The sequence below is a fragment of the Denticeps clupeoides genome, unplaced genomic scaffold, assembly GCF_900700375.1.
Source record: "Denticeps clupeoides unplaced genomic scaffold, fDenClu1.1, whole genome shotgun sequence".
Classification (NCBI taxonomy): Eukaryota; Metazoa; Chordata; class Actinopteri; order Clupeiformes; family Denticipitidae; genus Denticeps; species Denticeps clupeoides.
Genome location: NW_021629973.1, coordinates 27,658 through 36,686, shown reverse-complemented (window position 1 = coordinate 36,686; position 9,029 = coordinate 27,658). Strand labels below are relative to the sequence as shown.

At 38.4% G+C, this 9,029-nt stretch overlaps 9 pseudogenes; all 9 read right to left on the bottom strand.

Annotated features, from left to right (window-relative positions):
• Positions 1 to 550: 550 nt before the first annotated feature.
• LOC114778667 (uncharacterized) lies at positions 551 to 669 on the bottom strand (annotated as a pseudogene).
• Positions 670 to 1,470: 801 nt separating this feature from the next.
• LOC114778687 (uncharacterized) lies at positions 1,471 to 1,589 on the bottom strand (annotated as a pseudogene).
• A 439-nt stretch (positions 1,590 to 2,028) lies between these two features.
• LOC114778666 (uncharacterized) lies at positions 2,029 to 2,147 on the bottom strand (annotated as a pseudogene).
• Positions 2,148 to 2,947: 800 nt separating this feature from the next.
• On the bottom strand, positions 2,948 to 3,066 carry LOC114778686 (uncharacterized; annotated as a pseudogene).
• Positions 3,067 to 4,063: 997 nt separating this feature from the next.
• Positions 4,064 to 4,182, bottom strand: LOC114778665 (uncharacterized; annotated as a pseudogene).
• An 801-nt stretch (positions 4,183 to 4,983) lies between these two features.
• LOC114778685 (uncharacterized) lies at positions 4,984 to 5,102 on the bottom strand (annotated as a pseudogene).
• Positions 5,103 to 5,542: 440 nt separating this feature from the next.
• LOC114778664 (uncharacterized) lies at positions 5,543 to 5,661 on the bottom strand (annotated as a pseudogene).
• Positions 5,662 to 6,739: 1,078 nt separating this feature from the next.
• LOC114778663 (uncharacterized) lies at positions 6,740 to 6,858 on the bottom strand (annotated as a pseudogene).
• Positions 6,859 to 7,656: 798 nt separating this feature from the next.
• LOC114778684 (uncharacterized) lies at positions 7,657 to 7,775 on the bottom strand (annotated as a pseudogene).
• Between the last annotated feature and the right edge of the window lie 1,254 nt (positions 7,776 to 9,029).

Sequence of the window (9,029 nt, the reverse complement as noted above, 5' to 3'; positions counted from 1 at the left end):
GCACCTGGTATTCCCAGGTAGTCTCCCATCCAAGTACTAACCAGGCCCAAGCCTTCTTAGCTTCTGAGATCAAACAAGATTGGGCATTCTTCAGCTGGTTTGTCCGTACACAAACTCTGCTTGAAAATCTTGAACTTTAAACCAAAAGGGCTTTGAAAACATTATAAAGTGCAAAAACTCCCGCTTTACTGTCAAATTATGATGGAGAAAAGGCAAAAAAAGCTAACAAAGCCATGTAAATACTTCATTTTAAAAGTTTTTCAATAGTTAAAGCTTACAGTACCTGGTATTCCCACGTAGTCTGCCATCCAAGTACTAACCAGGCCCAAGCCTTCATAGCTTCTGAGATAAGACAAGAATGGGCATTCTTCAGCTGGTTTGTCCGTACACAAACTCTGCTTGAAAATCTTTAACTTTAAACCAAAGGGGCTTGAACACATATCAAAGAGTGAAAACTCCCGCTTTACTGTCAAATTATGATGGAGAAAAGGCAAAAAAAGCTAACAAAGCCATGTAAATACTTTCATTTTAAAAGTTTTTCAATAGTTAAAGCTTACAGCACCTGGTATTCCCAGGTAGTCTCCCATCCAAGTACTAACCAGGCCCAAGCCTTCTTAGCTTCTGAGATCAGACAAGATTGGGCATTCTTCAGCTGGTTTGTCTGTACACAAACTCTGCTTGAAAATCTTGAACTTTAAACTAAAGGGGCTTGAACACATATCAAAGAGTGAAAACTCCCGCTTTACTGTCAAATTATGATGGAGAAAAGGCAAAAAGTTGGAGTGGTAAGCTTTTATTTGCAATACAACAAATAAAGTGCACACCTTCTAGAGGCAATGCAATACTGGGTCGATGAATGGAGCGGATGGAGCAGGCCCTATTGCCGACTCCCTGTTCTAAAAATCCGCTTAATATGACATATCAGATATTAAATTGACATCAGGGTGCGTAGCACCTGAAGGCCGAGGGCTGGAAAATCCCACCTAATCGATTCAGCTCCAAGCCTGTGAATGATCGTTGTAGAGCACACACAGACAAAGAAACCTGAAGAGAAGTTTAAAAAAAAAAAAAAAAAAAAAAGAAAAAAGGCGGGAAAACATATCAAAGAAAGAAAATACCCCTTAACTTACTTAAAAAAAGGTAACAAAGTGATGTAAATACTTTCATTTTAAAAGTTTAACAATAGTTAAAACTTACAGCACCTGGCATTCCCACGTAGTCTCCCATCCAAGTACTAACCAGGCCCAAGCCTTCTTAGCTTCTGAGATCAGACAAGATTGGGCAATCTTCTGCTGGCATGTCTGTTAGCAAACTCTGCTTGAAAATCTTGGACTTTAAACAAAAGGGCTTTGAAAACATTATAAAGTGCGAAAACTCCCGCTTTACTGTCAAATTATGATGGAGAAAAGGCAAAAAAAAGCTAACAAAGCCATGTAAATACTTTCATTTTAAAAGTTTTTCAATAGTTAAAGCTTACAGCACCTGGTATTCCCAGGTAGTCTCCCATCCAAGTACTAACCAGGCCCAAGCCTTCTTAGCTTCTGAGATCAAACAAGATTGGGCATTCTTCAGCTGGTTTGTCCGTACACAAACTCTGCTTGAAAATCTTGAACTTTAAACCAAAAGGGCTTTGAAAACATTATAAAGTGCAAAAACTCCCGCTTTACTGTCAAATTATGATGGAGAAAAGGCAAAAAAAGCTAACAAAGCCATGTAAATACTTCATTTTAAAAGTTTTTCAATAGTTAAAGCTTACAGCACCTGGTATTCCCACGTAGTCTGCCATCCAAGTACTAACCAGGCCCAAGCCTTCATAGCTTCTGAGATAAGACAAGAATGGGCATTCTTCAGCTGGTTTGTCCGTACACAAACTCTGCTTGAAAATCTTTAACTTTAAACCAAAGGGGCTTGAACACATATCAAAGAGTGAAAACTCCCGCTTTACTGTCAAATTATGATGGAGAAAAGGCAAAAAAAGCTAACAAAGCCATGTAAATACTTTCATTTTAAAAGTTTTTCAATAGTTAAAGCTTACAGCACCTGGTATTCCCAGGTAGTCTCCCATCCAAGTACTAACCAGGCCCAAGCCTTCTTAGCTTCTGAGATCAGACAAGATTGGGCATTCTTCAGCTGGTTTGTCTGTACACAAACTCTGCTTGAAAATCTTGAACTTTAAACTTAAAGGGCTTGAACACATATCAAAGAGTGAAAACTCCCGCTTTACTGTCAAATTATGATGGAGAAAAGGCAAAAAGTTGGAGTGGTAAGCTTTTATTTGCAATACAACAAATAAAGTGCACACCTTCTAGAGGCAATGCAATACTGGGTCGATGAATGGAGCGGATGGAGCAGGCCCTATTGCCGACTCCCTGTTCTAAAAATCCGCTTAATATGACATATCAGATATTAAATTGACATCAGGGTGCGTAGCACCTGAAGGCCGAGGGCTGGAAAATCCCACCTAATCGATTCAGCTCCAAGCCTGTGAATGATCGTTGTAGAGCACACACAGACAAAGAAACCTGAAGAGAAGTTTAAAAAAAAAAAAAAAAAAAAAGAAAAAAGGCGGGAAAACATATCAAAGAAAGAAAATACCCCTTAACTTACTTAAAAAAAGGTAACAAAGTGATGTAAATACTTTCATTTTAAAAGTTTAACAATAGTTAAAACTTACAGCACCTGGCATTCCCACGTAGTCTCCCATCCAAGTACTAACCAGGCCCAAGCCTTCTTAGCTTCTGAGATCAGACAAGATTGGGCAATCTTCTGCTGGCATGTCTGTTAGCAAACTCTGCTTGAAAATCTTGGACTTTAAACAAAAGGGCTTTGAAAACATTATAAAGTGCGAAAACTCCCGCTTTACTGTCAAATTATGATGGAGAAAAGGCTAAAAAAAGCTAACAAAGCCATGTAAATACTTTCATTTTAAAAGTTTTTCAATAGTTAAAGCTTACAGCACCTGGTATTCCCAGGTAGTCTCCCATCCAAGTACTAACCAGGCCCAAGCCTTCTTAGCTTCTGAGATCAAACAAGATTGGGCATTCTTCAGCTGGTTTGTCCGTACACAAACTCTGCTTGAAAATCTTGAACTTTAAACCAAAAGGGCTTTGAAAACATTATAAAGTGCAAAAACTCCCGCTTTACTGTCAAATTATGATGGAGAAAAGGCAAAAAAAGCTAACAAAGCCATGTAAATACTTCATTTTAAAAGTTTTTCAATAGTTAAAGCTTACAGTACCTGGTATTCCCACGTAGTCTCCCATCCAAGTACTAACCAGGCCCAAGCCTTCATAGCTTCTGAGATAAGACAAGAATGGGCATTCTTCAGCTGGTTTGTCCGTACACAAACTCTGCTTGAAAATCTTTAACTTTAAACCAAAGGGGCTTGAACACATATCAAAGAGTGAAAACTCCCGCTTTACTGTCAAATTATGATGGAGAAAAGGCAAAAAAAGCTAACAAAGCCATGTAAATACTTTCATTTTAAAAGTTTTTCAATAGTTAAAGCTTACAGCACCTGGTATTCCCAGGTAGTCTCCCATCCAAGTACTAACCAGGCCCAAGCCTTCTTAGCTTCTGAGATCAACAAGATTGGGCATTCTTCAGCTGGTTTGTCCGTACACAAACTCTGCTTGAAAATCTTGAACTTTAAACCAAAAGGGCTTTGAAAACATTATAAAGTGCAAAAACTCCCGCTTTACTGTCAAATTATGATGGAGAAAAGGCAAAAAAAGCTAACAAAGCCATGTAAATACTCTCATTTTAAAAGTTTTTCAATAGTTAAAGCTTACAGTACCTGGTATTCCCACGTAGTCTGCCATCCAAGTACTAACCAGGCCCAAGCCTTCATAGCTTCTGAGATAAGACAAGAATGGGCATTCTTCAGCTGGTTTGTCCGTACACAAACTCTGCTTGAAAATCTTTAACTTTAAACCAAAGGGGCTTGAACACATATCAAAGAGTGAAAACTCCCGCTTTACTGTCAAATTATGATGGAGAAAAGGCAAAAAAAGCTAACAAAGCCATGTAAATACTTTCATTTTAAAAGTTTTTCAATAGTTAAAGCTTACAGCACCTGGTATTCCCAGGTAGTCTCCCATCCAAGTACTAACCAGGCCCAAGCCTTCTTAGCTTCTGAGATCAGACAAGATTGGGCATTCTTCAGCTGGTTTGTCTGTACACAAACTCTGCTTGAAAATCTTGAACTTTAAACTAAAGGGGCTTGAACACATATCAAAGAGTGAAAACTCCCGCTTTACTGTCAAATTATGATGGAGAAAAGGCAAAAAGTTGGAGTGGTAAGCTTTTATTTGCAATACAACAAATAAAGTGCACACCTTCTAGAGGCAATGCAATACTGGGTCGATGAATGGAGCGGATGGAGCAGGCCCTATTGCCGACTCCCTGTTCTAAAAATCCGCTTAATATGACATATCAGATATTAAATTGACATCAGGGTGCGTAGCACCTGAAGGCCGAGGGCTGAAAAATCCCACCTAATCGATTCAGCTCCAAGCCTGTGAATGATCGTTGTAGAGCACACACAGACAAAGAAACCTGAAGAGAAGTTTAAAAAAAAAAAAAAAAAAAAAAGAAAAAAGGCGGGAAAACATATCAAAGAAAGAAAATACCCCTTAACTTACTTAAAAAAAGGTAACAAAGTGATGTAAATACTTTCATTTTAAAAGTTTAACAATAGTTAAAACTTACAGCACCTGGCATTCCCACGTAGTCTCCCATCCAAGTACTAACCAGGCCCAAGCCTTCTTAGCTTCTGAGATCAGACAAGATTGGGCAATCTTCTGCTGGCATGTCTGTTAGCAAACTCTGCTTGAAAATCTTGGACTTTAAACAAAAGGGCTTTGAAAACATTATAAAGTGCGAAAACTCCCGCTTTACTGTCAAATTATGATGGAGAAAAGGCTAAAAAAAGCTAACAAAGCCATGTAAATACTTTCATTTTAAAAGTTTTTCAATAGTTAAAGCTTACAGCACCTGGTATTCCCAGGTAGTCTCCCATCCAAGTACTAACCAGGCCCAAGCCTTCTTAGCTTCTGAGATCAAACAAGATTGGGCATTCTTCAGCTGGTTTGTCCGTACACAAACTCTGCTTGAAAATCTTGAACTTTAAACCAAAAGGGCTTTGAAAACATTATAAAGTGCAAAAACTCCCGCTTTACTGTCAAATTATGATGGAGAAAAGGCAAAAAAAGCTAACAAAGCCATGTAAATACTCTCATTTTAAAAGTTTTTCAATAGTTAAAGCTTACAGTACCTGGTATTCCCACGTAGTCTGCCATCCAAGTACTAACCAGGCCCAAGCCTTCATAGCTTCTGAGATAAGACAAGAATGGGCATTCTTCAGCTGGTTTGTCCGTACACAAACTCTGCTTGAAAATCTTTAACTTTAAACCAAAGGGGCTTGAACACATATCAAAGAGTGAAAACTCCCGCTTTACTGTCAAATTATGATGGAGAAAAGGCAAAAAAAGCTAACAAAGCCATGTAAATACTTTCATTTTAAAAGTTTTTCAATAGTTAAAGCTTACAGCACCTGGTATTCCCAGGTAGTCTCCCATCCAAGTACTAACCAGGCCCAAGCCTTCTTAGCTTCTGAGATCAGACAAGATTGGGCATTCTTCAGCTGGTTTGTCTGTACACAAACTCTGCTTGAAAATCTTGAACTTTAAACTAAAGGGGCTTGAACACATATCAAAGAGTGAAAACTCCCGCTTTACTGTCAAATTATGATGGAGAAAAGGCAAAAAGTTGGAGTGGTAAGCTTTTATTTGCAATACAACAAATAAAGTGCACACCTTCTAGAGGCAATGCAATACTGGGTCGATGAATGGAGCGGATGGAGCAGGCCCTATTGCCGACTCCCTGTTCTAAAAATCCGCTTAATATGACATATCAGATATTAAATTGACATCAGGGTGCGTAGCACCTGAAGGCCGAGGGCTGGAAAATCCCACCTAATCGATTCAGCTCCAAGCCTGTGAATGATCGTTGTAGAGCACACACAGACAAAGAAACCTGAAGAGAAGTTTAAAAAAAAAAAAAAAAAAAAAGAAAAAAGGCGGGAAAACATATCAAAGAAAGAAAATACCCCTTAACTTACTTAAAAAAAGGTAACAAAGTGATGTAAATACTTTCATTTTAAAAGTTTAACAATAGTTAAAACTTACAGCACCTGGCATTCCCACGTAGTCTCCCATCCAAGTACTAACCAGGCCCAAGCCTTCTTAGCTTCTGAGATCAGACAAGATTGGGCAATCTTCTGCTGGCATGTCTGTTAGCAAACTCTGCTTGAAAATCTTGGACTTTAAACAAAAGGGCTTTGAAAACATTATAAAGTGCGAAAACTCCCGCTTTACTGTCAAATTATGATGGAGAAAAGGCTAAAAAAGCTAACAAAGCCATGTAAATACTTTCATTTTAAAAGTTTTTCAATAGTTAAAGCTTACAGCACCTGGTATTCCCAGGTAGTCTCCCATCCAAGTACTAACCAGGCCCAAGCCTTCTTAGCTTCTGAGATCAGACAAGAATGGGCATTCTTCAGCTGGTTTGTCCGTACACAAACTCTGCTTGAAAATCTTTAACTTTAAACCAAAGGGGCTTGAACACATATCAAAGAGTGAAAACTCCCGCTTTACTGTCAAATTATGATGGAGAAAAGGCAAAAAAAGCTAACAAAGCCATGTAAATACTTTCATTTTAAAAGTTTTTCAATAGTTAAAGCTTACAGCACCTGGTATTCCCAGGTAGTCTCCCATCCAAGTACTAACCAGGCCCAAGCCTTCTTAGCTTCTGAGATCAGACAAGATTGGGCATTCTTCAGCTGGTTTGTCTGTACACAAACTCTGCTTGAAAATCTTGAACTTTAAACCAAAGGGGCTTGAACACATATCAAAGAGTGAAAACTCCCGCTTTACTGTCAAATTATGATGGAGAAAAGGCAAAAAGTTGGAGTGGTAAGCTTTTATTTGCAATACAACAAATAAAGTGCACACCTTCTAGAGGCAATGCAATACTGGGTCGATGAATGGAGCGGATGGAGCAGGCCCTATTGCCGACTCCCTGTTCTAAAAATCCGCTTAATATGACATATCAGATATTAAATTGACATCAGGGTGCGTAGCACCTGAAGGCCGAGGGCTGGAAAATCCCACCTAATCGATTCAGCTCCAAGCCTGTGAATGATCGTTGTAGAGCACACACAGACAAAGAAACCTGAAGAGAAGTTTAAAAAAAAAAAAAAAAAAAAGAAAAAAGGCGGGAAAACATATCAAAGAAAGAAAATACCCCTTAACTTACTTAAAAAAAGGTAACAAAGTGATGTAAATACTTTCATTTTAAAAGTTTAACAATAGTTAAAACTTACAGCACCTGGCATTCCCACGTAGTCTCCCATCCAAGTACTAACCAGGCCCAAGCCTTCTTAGCTTCTGAGATCAGACAAGATTGGGCAATCTTCTGCTGGCATGTCTGTTAGCAAACTCTGCTTGAAAATCTTGGACTTTAAACAAAAGGGCTTTGAAAACATTATAAAGTGCGAAAACTCCCGCTTTACTGTCAAATTATGATGGAGAAAAGGCTAAAAAAGCTAACAAAGCCATGTAAATACTTTCATTTTAAAAGTTTTTCAATAGTTAAAGCTTACAGCACCTGGTATTCCCAGGTAGTCTCCCATCCAAGTACTAACCAGGCCCAAGCCTTCTTAGCTTCTGAGATCAAACAAGATTGGGCATTCTTCAGCTGGTTTGTCCGTACACAAACTCTGCTTGAAAATCTTGAACTTTAAACCAAAAGGGCTTTGAAAACATTATAAAGTGCAAAACTCCCGCTTTACTGTCAAATTATGATGGAGAAAAGGCAAAAAAAGCTAACAAAGCCATGTAAATACTTTCATTTTAAAAGTTTTTCAATAGTTAAAGCTTACAGTACCTGGTATTCCCACGTAGTCTCCCATCCAAGTACTAACCAGGCCCAAGCCTTCATAGCTTCTGAGATAAGACAAGAATGGGCATTCTTCAGCTGGTTTGTCCATACACAAACTCTGCTTGAAAATCTTGAACTTTAAACCAAAAGGGCTTTGAAAACATTATAAAGTGCGAAAACTCCGCTTTACTGTCAAATTATGATGGAGAAAAGGCAAAAAAAAAAAGCTAACAAAGCCATGTAAATACTTTCATTTTAAAAGTTTTTCAATAGTTAAAGCTTACAGCACCTGGTATTCCAGGTAGTCTCCCATCCAAGTACTAACCAGGCCCAAGCCTTCTTAGCTTCTGAGATCAGACAAGATTGGGCAATCTTCTGCTGGCATGTCTGTTAGCAAACTCTGCTTGAAAATCTTGGACTTTAAACAAAAGGGCTTTGAAAACATTATAAAGTGCGAAAACTCCCGCTTTAACTGTCAAATTATGATGGAGAAAAGGCAAAAAAGCTAACAAAGCCATGTAAATACTTTCATTTTAAAAGTTTTCAAATAGTTAAAGCTTACAGCACCTGGTATTTCCCAGGTAGTCTCCCATCCCAAGTACTAACCAGGCCCAAGCCTTCTTAGCTTCTGAGATCAGACAAGATTGGGCATTCTTCAGCTGGTTTGTCCGTACACAAACTCTGCTTGAAAATCTTGAACTTTAAACCAAAAGGGCTTTGAAAACATTATAAAGTGCGAAAACTCCCGCTTTACTGTCAAATTATGATGGAGAAAAGGCAAAAAAAGCTAACAAAGCCATGTAAATACTTTCATTTTAAAAGTTTTTCAATAGTTAAAGCTTACAGTACCTGGTATTCCCACGGTAGTCTCCCATCCAAGTACTAACCAGGCCCAAGCCTTCATAGCTTCTGAGATAAGACAAGAATGGGCATTCTTCAGCTGGTTTGTCCGTACACAAACTCTGCTTGAAAATCTTTAACTTTAAACCAAAGGGGCTTGAACACATATCAAAGAGTGAAAACTCCCGCTTTACTGTCAAATTATGATGGAGAAAAGGCAAAAAAAGCTAACAAAGCCATGTAAATAC